At 42.7% G+C, this 17,190-nt stretch overlaps 1 protein-coding gene across 2 annotated transcripts in view; it reads right to left on the minus strand.

Moving 5' to 3' along the window:
* The window catches only part of WDFY3 (WD repeat and FYVE domain containing 3), a 177,237-nt gene that overhangs the window by 143,595 nt on the left and 16,452 nt on the right, over positions 1–17,190 (minus strand). For both annotated transcript variants that reach the window (XM_062574355.1, XM_062574354.1), the window contains exon 2: positions 1,221–1,315. The gene's annotated coding sequence lies outside the window, so the exon portion shown is untranslated. The remainder of the gene's footprint in view (positions 1–1,220; positions 1,316–17,190) is intronic.

Below are 17,190 nucleotides of genomic sequence, written 5' to 3' on the forward strand. Positions count from 1 at the left end.
AGAAAGGGAACATCTTACAAGAACAGCTGTTAAGTTCTGCATGCCTGAAGGAGCTATGCCAACCGGCATTTCCTGGGACTAATGAGTCTTTTTCCACTAGGTCACCTTTTCACTATGTGTCCCTCACATATGGTAGTACAAAACCAAGGAAACAGGTTTTTTGTGTTCGTTTTTGGCTCCAGAAGGCTCTATACATTAAATAGTGCGCTAGTGAAGCTTGGATATTACTGTAAAGTAGCCATACCATACAGTAATATCCGTGCACGCAGAGTAAGCTAATAAACATTACAAATCCTCCGAGGTAACTAGAAGGGTTTAATTGACCAACTCTGCTGTTCTTGTGGAAGTTCACTTCTTTGTCTAAGAGCACTTAAATCTGCCTATCTCTTTTCTTTATGTTTTTCCTCTCTCTACTCCCTTTCTCCCCCCCTCCCCACATTCATTAAATATTACTTGGCATATTCAGTTTGCCTAAGCAAAATAAAGTATTACTGAATTTGATATTTGCACGGGCTTTTTTGACTAGTTAAGAAGAAATCCATTGGGTCATAAATCCATTTAATCCTCTTCAGTATTACAAAAAGTGTAAAATTAAACTAGCTAGAATATTCAGCTTTCAAAAGGAAGCCATTATGGAGGCCCTCATATTTGTAGCAGGACTATATAGGTAACAGGAAACATGCTTACAGCAAGTAGCCTACTCGTACATCACTTAACACCAAAAAACAAGAATACAACACCGAAACACAAGTCACTCAGGACAAAGATAGAGATAACAGTCTTCAAGTTAATACAGAATGGACTGTCCACTGAAAAGCAGGAGCAGTTCCCTCTCAAAGCAAAAATAGGAAGCTTAAAAAGTTAAAAAAATAAACAACTTATTCTTACTTAAAAACTCATTCTTACTTAAAAAAAAATAAACTCTATTAATTAATACTTCCAAGTCTAACTCAGTTTAACTTGGAGCACGTATCACACTGCACTCAAATTTCTGTGATCACCCAGCTAGGCACTTCTACAGCATCTGCACAAATAAACCAAAACCTTAACGTTACTTGGGTAGAGCAATTTTAAACTGACGGTGTCCAAACTACGCCTGTATTAACCTTGTTTCCATGACAGGCATATGAACTGCTTCACACAGAATCAATTGAACAGTGTGGCAATTACAAATTAAAAGGCAATTTTTGCAAAAGCTCTTTAGCATGCCAGGCACTAACCTCTACAGCATTCCTGGGATCAGGACAAACAGCTTCTGGAGAGCAGGGCCCATTCCTTTCCGAGGATTCTCTTCACGACCAAAGCTGTTCTCTCACTAGATAACATAAAATGAAAAGAGTTAGAATATAGAAGTGACAATAAAATCATAGAGCTTTGCTCTTTTGTAATAGAAAAGCAGTTATTCTTAGGCCAACTGGGTTTTCACAAACCTAAAAGATCTTGGAAATAGCTCCTGGAAAAAGAGCTGTAACAAACAAGAGAGATACAAGTCATTAAGCTTCAACAAACACCATCTCAGCAGTTCGATGGGACTCACTGGAAGCAAACAAACTGCTGAAAGAGTCGCTACGCAGTGCAAGCCCCGTAACTAATGCACCGAGAGCGTGCGATCAGCCAGAGCATCCCTCCGAGAGGGCAAGCGATTTCTCACCGTTGCGGGAGGGGAACAGGAACCAAGCCGGGGTGATCCAATCTCACCCGAGCCACTACGACACTCCTGAAAGCACCTAATTTCCCCACCCCGTTTTCCTGAGCTACGCAAGGCCGTATCAGGTCTCCTTCGGTTTTACATGCGAACGCGCGCGAGCCAAGAAGTTCAGCGCCGTGACCGCGGCGGCCATCTCCAGCTAACCCCGAGGCAGCCGGCAGCCCCGGGCAGCGGCCGCGGCGCTGCGTGCTGCCGCACCTGGCAACGGGCGAGGTACCGGAGCGAAACGCTGCGCCTTGCTTCGTTAGCCACGCAACGGCACGCCGCTGTTTTCCCTCCCCCCCCCCCGCCCCCCATCTGTCTCGCTCTGCGCTAGTTCAGGTGTTCCTACAGCATCGTGCGTTATGCAGTACCGACACATCCTCAGCCAACTGGGAATATCTTATACTAGAGTTCACGTTTGTTTTATTATTATCTTATGCAGTAAAAGGAGCAGGGAAGAGATCAGGTAAAAAATCCACATGAATCCAGAAGGGGAAAAAAAAGAAAAAGAAAGAAAGAAAGAAAAGGAACCACGCTATTTCCACACTATTTCAAAAGGCTTTGTGAGAAAGACGGCTTTAATATAACAACGTGCTCAGAGAGATGTTGCAGGAGTTAGTATGTACAAAACATTTTGTTATAACCTTGCTGTACGCACTGAAAACTAAAGCAGCTTGCTGGCAAGCGCAAGACTTCAGCATTAATAGCTAAACAAGTACGTTCTCTTCTAACGTCGGTCTCCGTGACCGTAACACCCTCTGCTACTCATCGGCGAGCGAGGGGAAGTCAGCTGAGAAACCGTGCCATTCCGGCCTCACTCCTGGGAAGTTTTAACTGCGTACTGTATTTATTTCGGAGTAAGCTCTGCTTTTGGAAAGGTCACTCCTAGTTTAGTCTAGGAACATGAGAAAAGCTGACAGATCAGGCGTTTGAGCAAACTAGAAGAAGATAGCGACACCCAGCCTGTAAGCAGGAATACAGGAGTAAACGAGCTAATGAGCTTCGGTCGCCGAGGGAGCCATTTCACGCGCCTCGTGCGTGCACCCAACTAACATTATCAGTAGCTTTTTTTCTCCATCAGCTCAGCTTCATCTCTCCTACCCGCAGGCCACGTGGCATCGACTTCCGATTATCTTCTCGGGAGAAGAGCTTCAGCGACCTGCCCGTATTTTGATGGGGGTATTTTGCACCGTAAGCTGTGACTGTACTGAATCTCCCCTGCTGCTCACGCAGGATTCAGCTCACCCACGGAGAACCTTGCGGCCTTCCAAACAACCCGTTCCAGCAACGCTCAAGCCTCCCAGACACCAGGGAGGGAAGACGTGAAGCAGATGCCATCCTTTCAACCCTGCTGTAATTTCCTTTTTCTTAAAACCAATAGACCTCCCAGGATTCAAGTCTTAGGTGCGTTAGCGTGTCCACGTCTGCGGCTTCTGTGGGTGGCTACGGCCTCTTCTGTGCCAACGCAAAAATCTGGGCTCACGCCACGCTACTTGTGAGCAAGCCAGCGTCGCAAAGTGGAACCGTTTCCACAAAACCGCTCTGAAGCCTCCTTGCCTCGCTGGATACAACGGCCTTTTGAGGCCTTCAACACAGCGCTGCTTCTACCGCCTTCCCTCCCCACGCTCTCAGGTCATCGGTGCACACGTTAGCACGCTGCTGGCACTTCACGCTGCTTGAGGCGGCCCAGGGAGGTCACAAAACTCCTTCCAGCTCCTGTCACTTCACCATTCACGTATGGAAAAGATGTTAGACCCCTCCCAATTCTCCAGAGGGTGCTGATGACCCCCCTTCCCGGCAGTTACTGCCTCCCTGCACTTCCAAGGAGCTCTACGCAAAGCACGTCCTCTCCGGCTCCCGGGCACGGTCCTACGATGAAACGCCATAAACTGGAGACTACCCTTGGCTTGAGCCCTCCAGTTCACCACATAGAGCGTCTCCTAGGAGCTGCCAGTCCCAGTTTCCAACCCGACCTCTTGTGTAACAACCACGGGTGTCTCCTCGAGCCACCTAACTGCTAGACCGACTGTCACGAAACACTTCGGTTGTGCAGAACTTGCACATGACGGAAGTAACAAACGTAATTCTCCTTGGTTCCAACACATTCGCTCTGGACTCCTAATTTCACCTCCCAGAAGGAAGGGAAGATACCATAGACTAGATGACACAAGCCTCAAATAAGACAGTGGCGAGATGAGAGAACTGGAAATAAAATGTGAGCAAGGGTGCAAGGGAAATCGCCAACTTGATAGGGAAACAAGACAATCGCTTTCTGAGAAATCTCCAGAGGAGATGATTAATCTGCAGTCACTGTATGGATTCCAGAGAAGCTGAAGCGTGCATTATTCAGCCGTGAGCGCGTAGGTAGCGCACGGTGCCCTTCCTCATTCCCTCCGCCACACACGCTTTCCTTCACAGGCAAGGCTGCAATCTGAAATGGTAATGGAGTCAAAAACATGTTCACAAGCACTGATGCACACATAGACATAAAAGGGACTCTCCTTTTATGCCAAGTTTCCAGAAGAGGTGTGGACCTCCCTGAAGAAATTCCCATCAAGCCCCTATATTTCCAAAGCTCTTCTTAACCTTTCATGCCAAAGCTTTCAGTTTAGCTGCCTCTGCACCCCTCTGCTCAAACCCTTCTTTTTCCTTTTCCCTCACTTGTATCCCCACTGTGTACCTTACCTTCCCATGAAAACCAAAACTAGGAAGGCTGTAAGGCCACATCAAAGAAAAGCAGCCGGCAGAAGATCAGCGTCCCACCTCACCAGTTCCTGTCTGAATAAGGCTAATGCCAAATGATCAAAAGCAGCACATTTAAGACACCGTCAGAATGCATTTACCACTGTTTCTGGGAAAAACAGAGAGTCAACAGCCTGTACCAAATATTATGTGCTTGCACAGAGTGTGAAGTTGTGGAAACTGGACTCAAACTGAGAAATGCCAGACATAGGATGAGCACTTTTATTGCTACCGCTCCAGAAGCGAGTAAATATTTGAACTACGAGGCTACACATACGACAGTTACTGGGACTAGCTTGGCAGTGAGCCTCAATACAAATTTTGAAGTGTCATTTCTGCCGTCTGCAACTATCTGATTTCCCTCTAATATGGACTTCATCACTACAACATCAATCTCTTCTGTTGTCTGCATTTACAGCTAAATCTCATATATGGGCTCAATGTTAGACTAGACTGCAATTAAGCTAAGATTAACTAATACTTGCTATATTTTCAAGGCTCAGTAATGACCAGTTATACCACAAGCACTCAAAACCCACAAACTTCCTCGCACACATATAAAAGGGCAGTATCAGCATTTTTCCCAGCTAAAATTTTAAAATGCAGTGTTAGAAAGTACAGCCTTCAAAACAACCTGTAAGCCCTTTCATATTCATTATTTACTTGGTCTAACAGAATAACGTAAGTAGGAGATGCAAGAAGAAAGAACCTTGTAAGAGCACTAAGGAAATATACTTCAACCTTATTTTGGAACTAAACTGTCCAGTTTATCTACACTTCCCACAGTACATTTGGGACAGCTTGTCTCTTTAAATCTTGATTCCTTCACATTTATCCTACTTCTAGATTACAAGTTCATTAGGGCCGCAATGCCTTGGGAAATGCTTTATCAAAAGTATCTTCCCATCATGAGTTACCCCAACTTGCACTCTCAAAACATCCTGAAGATGTTCCAGGACCTTTCCAATCCAACAGACTAACATGTCAGGCTTTTTTTTTTTTTTTTTTTTTTTTTTTTTTTTTTTTTTTGGGGGGGGGGGGGGAGCATTAAATACAGTAGCAAGACTTAAATGGCTTCCATCGTGCCAAAAATAAAACGCTTCTACTTTAATTACATGAACCAATTTACAGTATTGCCCAAGCACGAATTCTCTCTGTTGTCATCAGCAGAATTCCCGTGAGTGGCTGCCAAGCCAGTGGTGCACCCCATTTATATTACAACCACAAGAAAACAAAAACAAACAAGGCAGCTCAGACAGTTTTCAACCTGAAGTATCCAAAAAAACTTGAAGTCCCCCTCCAAAAATTTAACTAACTAAAGTAATACAATAGCTCATTTTTGATCCCACTAGTAACCAACTAGAGAAGTTTGAACACACTTAACACAAGTCAAGCCACGTCAATCTCTCCCTACGCCCTAGTCAAACGCGTGGATGTGCCAGGGTCAGAAGCGTCCCCAATACAGAAAGGAGAAAGAGCAGCTCGTGTATGTCTTCCAGCTGAACTACCGACACTAAAAACACATTGCAGATTCTGAGGAAATGAAAACTCTTTCTGCTCAAACAGATTGCAAGCAGCTACATGAGTGGCTCCATGTCTGCTCTGCCTGTAGACTTCCCCACTGCCCACTGAAAGGGAGCAGAAAGGGAATATAAACCCATGTGGAACCACACAGCACCTTTCCAGACATAAGGTGAGAGTACGTATGGCACCTACGCTTTCTGGCTAAGGGCCTTGTCATTCACAGTCCCAGGACCATCCAGCACGGAAGAGGAGGAACAGGAAGGACCTAACCACCCACTCAGCATTACCTGCCTTCTCATAATCACTTCAAAAGCATATAAAGCAGCCATTACCTCATGGAAAAAAAAGAAAGAAAGTAAATGACAAGTAACAAATATTTTAAAATGTTGCCATATTCCCACTTGCTGTGCAAACCAAGCACCTTAATGATTTTTCATTCACCAGACTACATCTGCACCTCTGTACAGGCAGTGTGTGGTTCAGCAGATGTCAGCACAACTTTAAAAGCGTGTTACAATCATTTTCACGGCCCACCACTAAACTTCAGGGACCTCCACATCTATTATTTTCCAGAAGTCAAGTCTCATTCTGAAATAAGTTTCTGAACAGTGAACTCCCCGCCTCCCCAATAAAAGCCTTTTACAAAGTGTCCTGCTGCACAGGAAGGCTTCTCCCGATTCAAAGAGTTAGAAAGCGCCATTTTCAACTATCTTCTCAAAACATAGTATTAGGTTGGCCAGCTTGAGCGTAACTGATAAAAACCTAACTGACACTTCACAGAAGTTGCACAAACGTTTAACAGACTTTTTCTTTTCCAGAAGAGCCCCAATCTGCAAGAGGTCCCCAAAGAATTAATTTTGGCAATTTTTCTAGTTACTTTAGAATTTTTCCCCCACTGAAAGTACTTTTCCAGCAGATGAATAAAAGCACATTTTCTTTAATTACACAATACATGGCATCAATATGTATTTTAAAATAAACACACATTTTTTTGTTACAAGGTAAAAGCTACAGTCAATGGAGCTTAGGCTACTGCTTGTCAAATGTTCTTCCTCACGGCTGATGGCGATAAGTTTTAACCAATTTCTAAAGGTACGGAAGTGACTTCTGATTTGGACGACTTCGCTTAGTTGTCATTACTTATTTCTCTTGGTTCATTTCAGCTGCATGTTGTAACACAGAACGTTATGTTTGCGCTCCGGTAGCCCACTAGATATTCCACCAATACTTTTACTTACGCCTCTATTTTTATTTAGACTAAATATTGCAGTTCATCTAGGCACAATTGCTGGGGTTTCACAAATCAAATACATTTTGCTTACTTCCCTCACAAGATACCCTACAAGTACTAGATAAGAAATTGCAACAATCATGAAACCCTTGGTTCCTGGAAGGAAGCAAACTGAGAAAATAACACTATGATATCTGATTTTTTTTCCTTCTCATATCTGAGATCAGAAACACAAGTACTATGCCAATTACCAGCTGCCAGCATTTCCGTTAAGATATTTTTCAAGTATTTCTCTAAGGATAATCTATATTTAAGCTTACACACACCACAACGGTGCCATTAGAATACACAAAATGAATGCCCTAGAGAAGTATCACACTTCGCCCATGCTATATGTCACGAGCCTTCTGCAGAAACCTATTCCTTTTGCCACCTCCTCTATTTGCACGTTCTACGAAGTTAGAAAATTCACTTCCATGTTATGTCAGAGAGATGTAGAGGAGGACATTACATAAGGCAAAACACAAATCCGTAAGAACCGAGCAAGACACGCACGGTAAAGGCTGAATCAGTCACTTAGGAATTAAATACAGCAATGGAGGGCCAGGACTCCATTGGTGTCTGATAGGGGTAAAATCCTGTTTCTAACTAGAAGCAATCACAAATACGTGTGACACGGCCCCAACTTCTGCTTATTCTAGTAGAGAAATACGTGGTTAGCACTCATTTTCTAGATCACTGGTAATGCTTCCAGACGCTCTACAAGGGGCCTCGACGAAAAGCACATCCTCGGCCAGACAAGGCGAGAGTTCGGAAACACATACCTCCAGCAGGAGTTGGTATCTGAATTCTCACTGAAACATGTAACGATATCCTTCCGCTGGATATAGAACTTGAGAGAAGGATTATGACATATGGGCAACACTTCCTCTATATACCTCCAGCTATTCCTATTTTAATACTAGGATCAGGTTGAAAACATCAGATGTTTCTCTCTGACAAAGAGCAGACCTTGAGAGCCAGCAGAAGGGTCAGCTGCAACTGCAGAATTATACAGAGCCCTTCAAGTTCTGGCTTCCTTCAAAGCCGTCTTTCTTCACTGTTTCTTATTGCCCGCTCCCGCTGAACCGAGCTCTATCACTGCAAACCCGAACACAGTGACAAACGCAGCTCCCTTTCCGCCTCCTTCAACCAGGGTCACAGCTCCAGCGACCCAGGTACTTCCTTCCCCTTGCAAGTACTACTAGGGTGTTTTGTTTGTTTTTTTAATCCTACTATTGGCATTCTTGCCACAAACGTACTTCCAAATGAAAACTCCACTTAACCTCCCCGTGCTGAAGAAAGTTAAAGGAGGAAATGGATTCAGGCACACAGCTCACCTTCTAGGCAACCTGTGCCAGTGCTCCATCAATCTCCCAGGGAAGAAATTCCCCCTCACGTTCAGGCGGAACTTCCTGTGGTTCAATTTCTGCCCATTGCCTCTTGTCCTGACACACGGGACAACCGAAAAGAGTTTGCCCTCGTCCCCTTGACACCCTCCCTTCAGGTACTTGTACACGTTGATCAGATCCCCCCTCAGTCTTCTCTTCCCCAGGCTGAACAGGCCCAGCTCTCGCAGCCGTTCCTCAGAGGGCAGGTGCTCCAGCCCTCTGATCATCTTTGTAGCCCTATGTTTCAGGGTACACAGTCCTGCACTGAAAATGTCCTGTCTTCAGGCTCCAGAAACGCATGCAAGAACAGGTAAGCACTACTACCAGAATACACCTTCACCTCACATACAGCAATAGAAACTGTCTAAGCAGGTAATCTGAATTATAATTCGGCTAAAATAATGTGAATAACTTATCTTATATTCTCAACAACCAACTCTCTTGCATTTTTTTACCTCTAAAAATATATTCCACTCTGTAAGAAAACACATCAGATTCTGGGACAACCTGCAAAATGCAGACATGTTCAACCTCGACAGCAAAGGGAAGGACCGCCACAAAGCAGGGTGATAACGACAGATCACTACAGTTACTTTACTAGATTCAACTTTTAAAAATTGCTTATTGCCACTCAGGTCATCCAAGAGCTACAAGCAATCAAACTACAAAGCTCTTCAACATAAAATGATGGACTGTACAGACAGATGATACTTTTTTTTTAGCCCAGAGAGGCACCATGCTCTCCTAAGCCTTTCAGGCTTGGCACTGGGTAGTCTTTAAAAACAACGAAAGTTAAACACCAACTGTTCAAACCTTTATACATCAAGAAATACAATTCAAAGAAACAAACTTAATACCATTTAAGGTAGGCAGGTTCTGCTGAAGTGATCAAAGTCTTGTTTTAGTGTTATTAGGTGCTTGCAAGAGTCAGAATGACTTCTCACAACGCCCTGACCTCTGTTCCACTAGAAAGTAGTCATCGGAGTGTTTACGTTAAACCAAAGCCAAAAATCATCCTGGAAAAAAAAGAACATGGATATTTTAGTAGAATTTGATATTACTTTGCTCTTTAAATACTTTCTAATTAAATTTGCATGCTTTGATAATACCTACATTTATAAGTTGATACTTCAAATGGAAATAAATGCTAATTCTCCCCTACAAATGAACCATCAAAAAAAATGTGCATTTAAGTAGATTAGTAAAATTTAGTTCAGGCTGTCTTTGGAATATTCTACTCTATTGTGTTCAGTCCTTAGTTTACAGAAATCTTTGTCTAGGATCCATTAATCTACATGTATCCATAAAGTCTTCTGCGCTGACTAGGGAAGAAGTGTTTCCTGTGGAAACAAACAAATAAAATCTCAAAATGCTTTTTATATAGACATATTCAACTGAATTGCAGGCAACCTGTAACACTAAATGTTGCTTGACAAGAAGCACAATCCTTTTAAGCAGAAGTTTTCAAACCAAATAGTTAGGTCTTAATGTCACAGCACTTTGTTTTTCCTTTCAGCTAAACACTGGATATCATTAACATAGAATAATATATGTTGGAAGGCACTTATGTAGGTCACCTGGCCTAACGCCCCGCTCAGTTCAGGGTTAACTTATACCAGGTTGCTCAGAGCCTTGTCCAGTTCAGTTTGAGTACCTCCAAGGTACTCAAGGATGGAAATCCAACAACCTCTCTGGGCATGATTAGCCTCATGGTGCAAGTTTTTGTCCTAATATCTAGCTGGAATGTACCTTGTTGCAGCTTGGGTCCATCGCCTCTCGTCTTATCCCTGCGCACCTCAAAGAGGACAAGGATGGTCAAGCTTTCTACAGCGGCCATCTACTCTGAAATGCACATTAGTGACAAGGTATGTACTTTTCAGTTAATCAAATACCAAAACACAGAGCCTTCATTAGAATATTCCAACATGCACTCAAAGAGTCAATCTACATTATTAATACAAACTTTTATTTAAAAAAGAATTAAAAAACTGCCTGAAATATAGCGTTTTATCAATTCAGAAACAAAACAAATCAGCAAAACAGAGAGGCATTCTCTGCTTATTTCAGAAAGCTAATGCCATGCTAATCCTCTAGCTTTCCACAAAAATGAATACAAACCCCTTGGACACAGAGGCAAACCCTGATTATCTGAATCCCTGTTACCTAAATTTCTGAAATCCAAAGGTCAGATACCTTCTGTGGAGGACAGATGCTCTTGTTCTCCTAAAGGCAGATCAGCTACCTCGATGACACTTGAAGAGCTGCAATACAATTTCATGTACTTTGAATGTCTTTGAGTTTTCTGTTTGCTTGTTTTAACGTAAGTGTATAAGCTGCTGCCAACATTACACACAAAAATAAATATTTGTCCCTCTTAATTAGTGTCTACATACTAGTTTGCTCAATATAGCTAAACTCATTGCTGTTATATTACATAATATAATCAATACATCACTATGGTATCCTAGCCATCAGTACCAAGCTCAAACGAGTTTTTATTTACTTTAATTAATCACAGAGTTACAGTCCTTAACAAGGACTGAAGGCTGACCTATATTAAGGTGCCACAGGCTATTGGCAAATTGAGACGAAGCCAGGCTTTTCACAGCAGTGCATGGCAGAAGGACTGGAGATAAGAGGCATAAACCAAAACAAGGGAGATTCAGACTGACTATAAAGAGAAACTTCTTCCCTGTGAGGATGGCCAGGCATTGGAAGGGGCCCAGAGAGGCTCTGCAGTCTCTGTCCTCGGAGGTTTTGGAGAGCCGACTGGACAAAGCCCAGAGCAAACTGGTCTGATCTCACAGCCAGCCCTGCTGGGAGCCAGAGGTTGGACTACAGACCTCCTGAGGTGCTTCCAATGTGATTTATCTTTTGATGCTTTTTCACTGTCAGCTACAGACTGTATCTTAATTCCGGAGTCCTAGACTAAACTTTACGGTGCATGTTCATTTGACTAGCTACTCTGCTTTCAAAAAAATAAAAATAAAAAGGTAAAGTGTATGGATTCTCCTTTTAACTCTTTCTGATCAACAGCCTTCGGTTTCCCCCCCATTCAGTTGGTCTGTAACAAGTTGGGTGATCTTTCCAACAGTGACATATTTTTCTCCCCAGCCAGCTGCTTAGGGGCAAGAACGACAGCCACGAAGCCTCTATTCCCTGAAAAAGAGGAAGCGGAGAACAGAAAGCAAACCAACAGCATCGGGCACGATGGGCAGAGGACAGGGACTCCAAGCGTACAGACCTTTTAAATCTGCCCCAAAGCCAGCCCTGCGAGACCCAGGTAGGCTCCTGGAGAGCTGCCCCAGCTGCCGTGCTCCATGCGTGGGGCACCAAGCCCTCGGTAGGTTTCTCTTCAGCACAGTAGAGCGCACGAAGCCAGCGTGGGGGTAATTTTGGCGTGGGATAACAGGGAGCCCAGTGCTTCCAGGCCAGCAGCACAAATCAACAGGCATCTCCTAACCCGGGCCCTCCCCACCGTCCTCCTAATGGACGTCTCATCTGCTCTCTGTTTCTGCATCTCCTTCCTGGAGGACATCACTTAAATACCTAGACCGAGGCTTGACAACATGCCCACCGCAAAGCAGTTTGTTCAGCCTGCATTGAGGGAGCGGGAAATGAGGGCAGCAGGGCTACGAGGAAGCAGTTTCCCCGGACAGCTGGCCAGCCGGATGGCAGGACGTTCCCACCAACCCTCCCGCCGAGGGCCACGCACGCCGCTCGCAGAACTGTGCTGCAGAATTCAGGTCTTCACCTCTCAGAACAGGATTATTTTACCTGAACTCAAATCTCTAACTAGTTGCTTGTGCTCCACAAATTTGTAGAGTTCTCACAAATTCAGGTGATATCTATCTTAACGAGTAGTAACGCGTAACGAGGCATTTTACAAAAGGAACGGTAAGATAACAGCGCTTTTCTTGCCACACAGTTCACCACCTTCTGATGATAACTGAGATCAGGCTTTATTCCAACAGCTACCTGGAAGCAAACGAGTCCGCTGACCTGCTACCATCAGCCTGACAGGACAGAGACTTTCTGCATATTCTCACAGTTTATTTACTTTGCTCTTGAGGGATTAGAGTTCCCCGAAAGAGCTAGTTCTGCAGACAGTTTGCAAACTCCTCACACCTTCGGGTACTGCCTCTTGGCAGCTGTCGAAGATCTCGTTCCAAGTCTAGCTTTTCCTGTCTTGACGGGCTTAATAGGCGCTTCTAAGAAAAACAGAACAACCCAAAACATTCAACAACCACCAACAAAACTAAAAGGGCATTAAATATCCCATATCCTAATAACTGTTTCAGTCTACAGCGGGAAATCACAGAGGAACTTGCAGAAGAAGAGGTCATCTTTTCATTTAGCAACCTCAAAATTGAACAAGAGACAAACAACCTTCACACCCCTTTGGGAGGGTCACATTTACCCAAGCTGCACATCACTGGCATTTAATATACTGAGCTCTTTTACTCTTCTTCCCCTGAAACAGAAGAAAACTAAGGTACTACAGAACAAGTTCCCAAAAGAAATAAAAGAAGTGTCCAAATGGAGCCACTCAAAGTTACCAATGGACAAATATTGTGATTGTGTGCTTCCTTCTCCTCCTCCACAAACTGGTAGTCAATTCTTTCAACATGATGCTCTAAGTTGCTCAAAGAGTTAACTGTGCAGTTGGGATAGCCCAAAAGAATGCTCAGCTGATGGGCTTTAATTCGTCAAGATGCTGTAACTAAAGTTTTAACTGTGCACCTCTATAAAAGCGTCTCCACGTAGGAGAGCTCACGCTGTTCAATTTGCATTCAAAATTCAAACCAACCTTCCTTGGGTTTCCATAGACAGCTCCTCCTTTTCCCAATCCATTCACGGCTTTTTCCCTTTCCTTTCTTCTGAAATGTTAAGACATGAGGGATGTCCTAGGCCAGAGATACCTCATAAAACAGATTTCTGATCATTGTTAACTTGGATCAGACTAAGATCAGTGAGTAATATCCATTTTTATCCTCCACTTCACAGTGTAACTCGAGGCATGGCCTAGCAAACCTCAGAAGTGCAAAGTGAAAGGACTCGGACAACAGATTTACTTCTCAATGTTTTATTTCCATCACAGTGTGTACTCCATACAAAGGAAACTTGTTCTGCCAAGATTTCAAACATAATTCACTCATGTTTTGTTGTGTGATATAAAGTCTTCATTTCAAAACACAAGCTCTATAAAAAGACGCAGTGGGAAGCAAGTTTTGGATCTAAACCACCGCAACTATGTGATTTTTGACGCAGGAAAAAAAAACATTAAAAGCATTGAAAGATTTAAGTTAAGGAAGTGCCAGTTTCCAACATGAAATTGCTACCCCTCTGCAGTCATCAAGTAGCATCACTATTTAAATAGTGATGGTCCACATGGTTAATCAAATAGAGACATGTTAAAAGAAGGATATCAGCAGATCATGGTTTTAACTCTGTTTCCACAATCAGCCAGGTCTCCCTCTTACTCAGAAACAGAATCATATCTTAATCACTAAACACTTTGAGCAAATCTGTAGTTATTGAGTTTGTATATGCGTGAATTTGAAGTCCTGGACTGGACTTTTGCTTTATCTTCCTCCCCTTCCCTTCTTCCTTCTTCCTTTTTTTATTTATTTTTTTTTCTTTCTTTTGGTGTAGAGAGGGAGAGCAGCAGACAGGAAGGATGTAGGCGGTTTGGGGTTTTTCTTTTTGTTTTTTTTCTGATGGAGGGAGAGGGGACAAACCTTTAGAAGTGTGACATAGCAGCTACTTGATGATACAGCTTCACTCTTCCTTCCCCTTAACGTAGTCTTACTCAACTTCCTCTGCATGTATTTTGAAGAATCTCTTTTAGCTTTGCCTCTGAGCCCTCAACATTCTTTTTCCATATTTTCTGTCTATACTTCATCTGAAGTAGTTACCAAATCAAAAAAAAAAAAAAATCCTATAGCAACTCTTCTAACAAATGGAAGCCATGTCAATCACAATTATTTTTGGCTATTGCAAAGGAAAATCTGCTCAAAAGTTCTGCAGTAGAAACATCACACAGTAAATTGCAAAGTCCATGATCCTGATTAAAATGGCTCGTGCCAAGATCAAAGCACAAGGAAAAAGAAATCCACAACCAGAAAAAAAAAATCTAATATCTTAAAATTTCATAACCATTCTACTGCCTAGAAATAAAAGTCAAGGTAAAGTAAAAATAAAGTTTAAAATTGGCCAGGTATAAACAAATACTGTTAACTAATCAAACTTTCATTTATTTCTCTTTTTATTTATTTTTGCAATAAGGCAGTCCCGACAATAACTCCAGCACATTAAGAGCTGCGTGTCTGACTTGACTGAGAGTTATTAGCACCACTTCAGACACCAGCTAATCATGATTTGGTGACTGCAGATTCCCACCAATTCTACAAAAGAAACCTCACATTTGACTCACTGCCCACGTCATTAATCGGAGCTGAAACGAATCAACTTTGGGTGATGTTATTTTAAAGCAATTGGACTTTTCAGAGCCCAATCTGAAGTCCTCAGGCTCACTAAGAAGAAGCAATGAGCACTGCTGAATGCTACGGGAAGTGCCGGATACCAGAATAAGCACATTTACAAACTGGGATTTATTTAAGCAGAGCTCAGGAAAGCCATTAAGGAATCAGGGAATGCTATACAAGAAAAGTTCTTAAGCTTATTTATGTCACCACCTTCTTAGTTTATAGGCAGTCCAGCTTCAGGGTTTTTGGAAACCTTTACCAAGGTATTAGACCCGCGTGTTCAGAAGCTGAAAAACACACAGAATTTTGTATCGCAGCCCAAATTTGTCAGAAGATCTTGGGTTTATATTGGTTTCTCTGAAGAGGTCAATTCAAGCGATAATATTTTGCAATCTCGGCCAAAACATCTTGGGTTTTGTTTCTGATCCAAAGTTGAAATGTAAACAGCCCTTAAACAGTGTGATAAACTACCATTTTGATTTAAATTCTACTCATCTCTCTCCTTACCTGGCAAATACAAATTAGATTTACTCTTACAAGAGTCAAAGTACGATGGGCACATCAGTTTGAACTCCCTTCTAACAAGAAGGGCTTCTCATTGACATGTCCTTAGTAAAGTTAGTTATGTATTAAATTCAAAGAGCAGGTAATAGATAAATTACAAACTGATCAATAAATTCTTAAAGCACGTTATCAAACTTGGAATAAGTTGCTTGCTGGTTTCCAGTGTGTTCTGAATGCCACTACAGAGCGGTACTAACCCTTAGCTGCTTGTCACTCACGAGAAGCACATGTAAAATTATCATTTTCCACTGCCTTCAACAGAAAATATCTCCAATAATAAAATTCAAAAGGGCACAGACAACGCTTAGGTTAATTCCGACCTCCTCCCAGGCTGACGTCTCTTACGACAACAGTTCTCACGCCAGCTATGTTTCCCCCCCGCTGCCGGTTTCTTCGACTCTCAGTTTTAATTTATTTTCAAAACAGAGCTTACTACCAAAAGGTTTTTTCAAGAAATTGATGAAGCTCACAGCCAAAAAGTAAAGAGGAGATTTAGACAACGGCACTTTGGTAAAGAAACCACCAGATTTCTCTCTCTCTCTCTCTCTTTTTTTTTTTTTAAGGCACATTCTCCGAAGCAGCCAAGAAACAACTTCCTTCCAAATTGCTCAAGTCCTAAGATTTATGGCTCAACTGCTGACTATTTTGAAACCCAGTAAAAGAAAGAGCGCCTGTAGGTTATTGATTCATAGCGGACTTCCAGCAATACACGACCTCCAGGGACCCGTGCTCCCATAGTTATGCATGCTTAGCTGCACACATCCAAACTGCTAAAAAGCTGTTAAATCCTTCTAGGGGATCCCATCCCTTAATGCTCCGCCAACAAATTCTGAGCATCACATGCACAAAGCAGAGATGCGGAGGCAAACAATAAATGCTCCAGGAGCGTGCTGATTCAAATAATCTTCTTTTTCCCATAGTAGAAGAGAAAGATTCCCTACGAATCATGCTAAGTTTTTATAGAATAACTATTATTTTGGAATTCAATTAAGTTCTTGGGCAAATTCCTGAAGTAAACAGATTCTTATTTAAACAAGCATCTATTATCCTTCTCAAGACCAAATTAAAGCACCCGCACTGACCGATAGTTCGTTCTCCGTCAGGTGTTCATTACGGTACCCGGCAACAGCATGCGAAGAAATCTGCCACAAACATGCTTTGCACAGCATCAAAACACAACGTTTCCCATCCAAAGTGTTCCACAGGTCTTCTCTGATCTACATTAGCTAGCTACGGGTTACCGACTCCTTCTCCAAACTCCTCCAGCTACAGTGATAAACAGCAGCCCATTTTCCTAGCCAAAGATGACACTTCCTACAGGTTCCTCCCTTGACCTCCAGAAAGAAATCCCACGAGCCACAGAAATTTAGCTCTGCAAAGTTTTGAGGTCATGAGAAAAACTTTGGAATTAGGACCACAGAACACCTGGGCCCCAAAGATTTAAAGAGTGAATTCAAAATTCTCAGTGAAATTACGAGCCTAATACAAGCATTTATTTTGGGAACTTCATACTAGATGCAG

The sequence above is a fragment of the Rhea pennata genome, chromosome 4, assembly GCF_028389875.1.
Source record: "Rhea pennata isolate bPtePen1 chromosome 4, bPtePen1.pri, whole genome shotgun sequence".
In the NCBI taxonomy this organism is placed as follows: domain Eukaryota; kingdom Metazoa; phylum Chordata; class Aves; order Rheiformes; family Rheidae; genus Rhea; species Rhea pennata.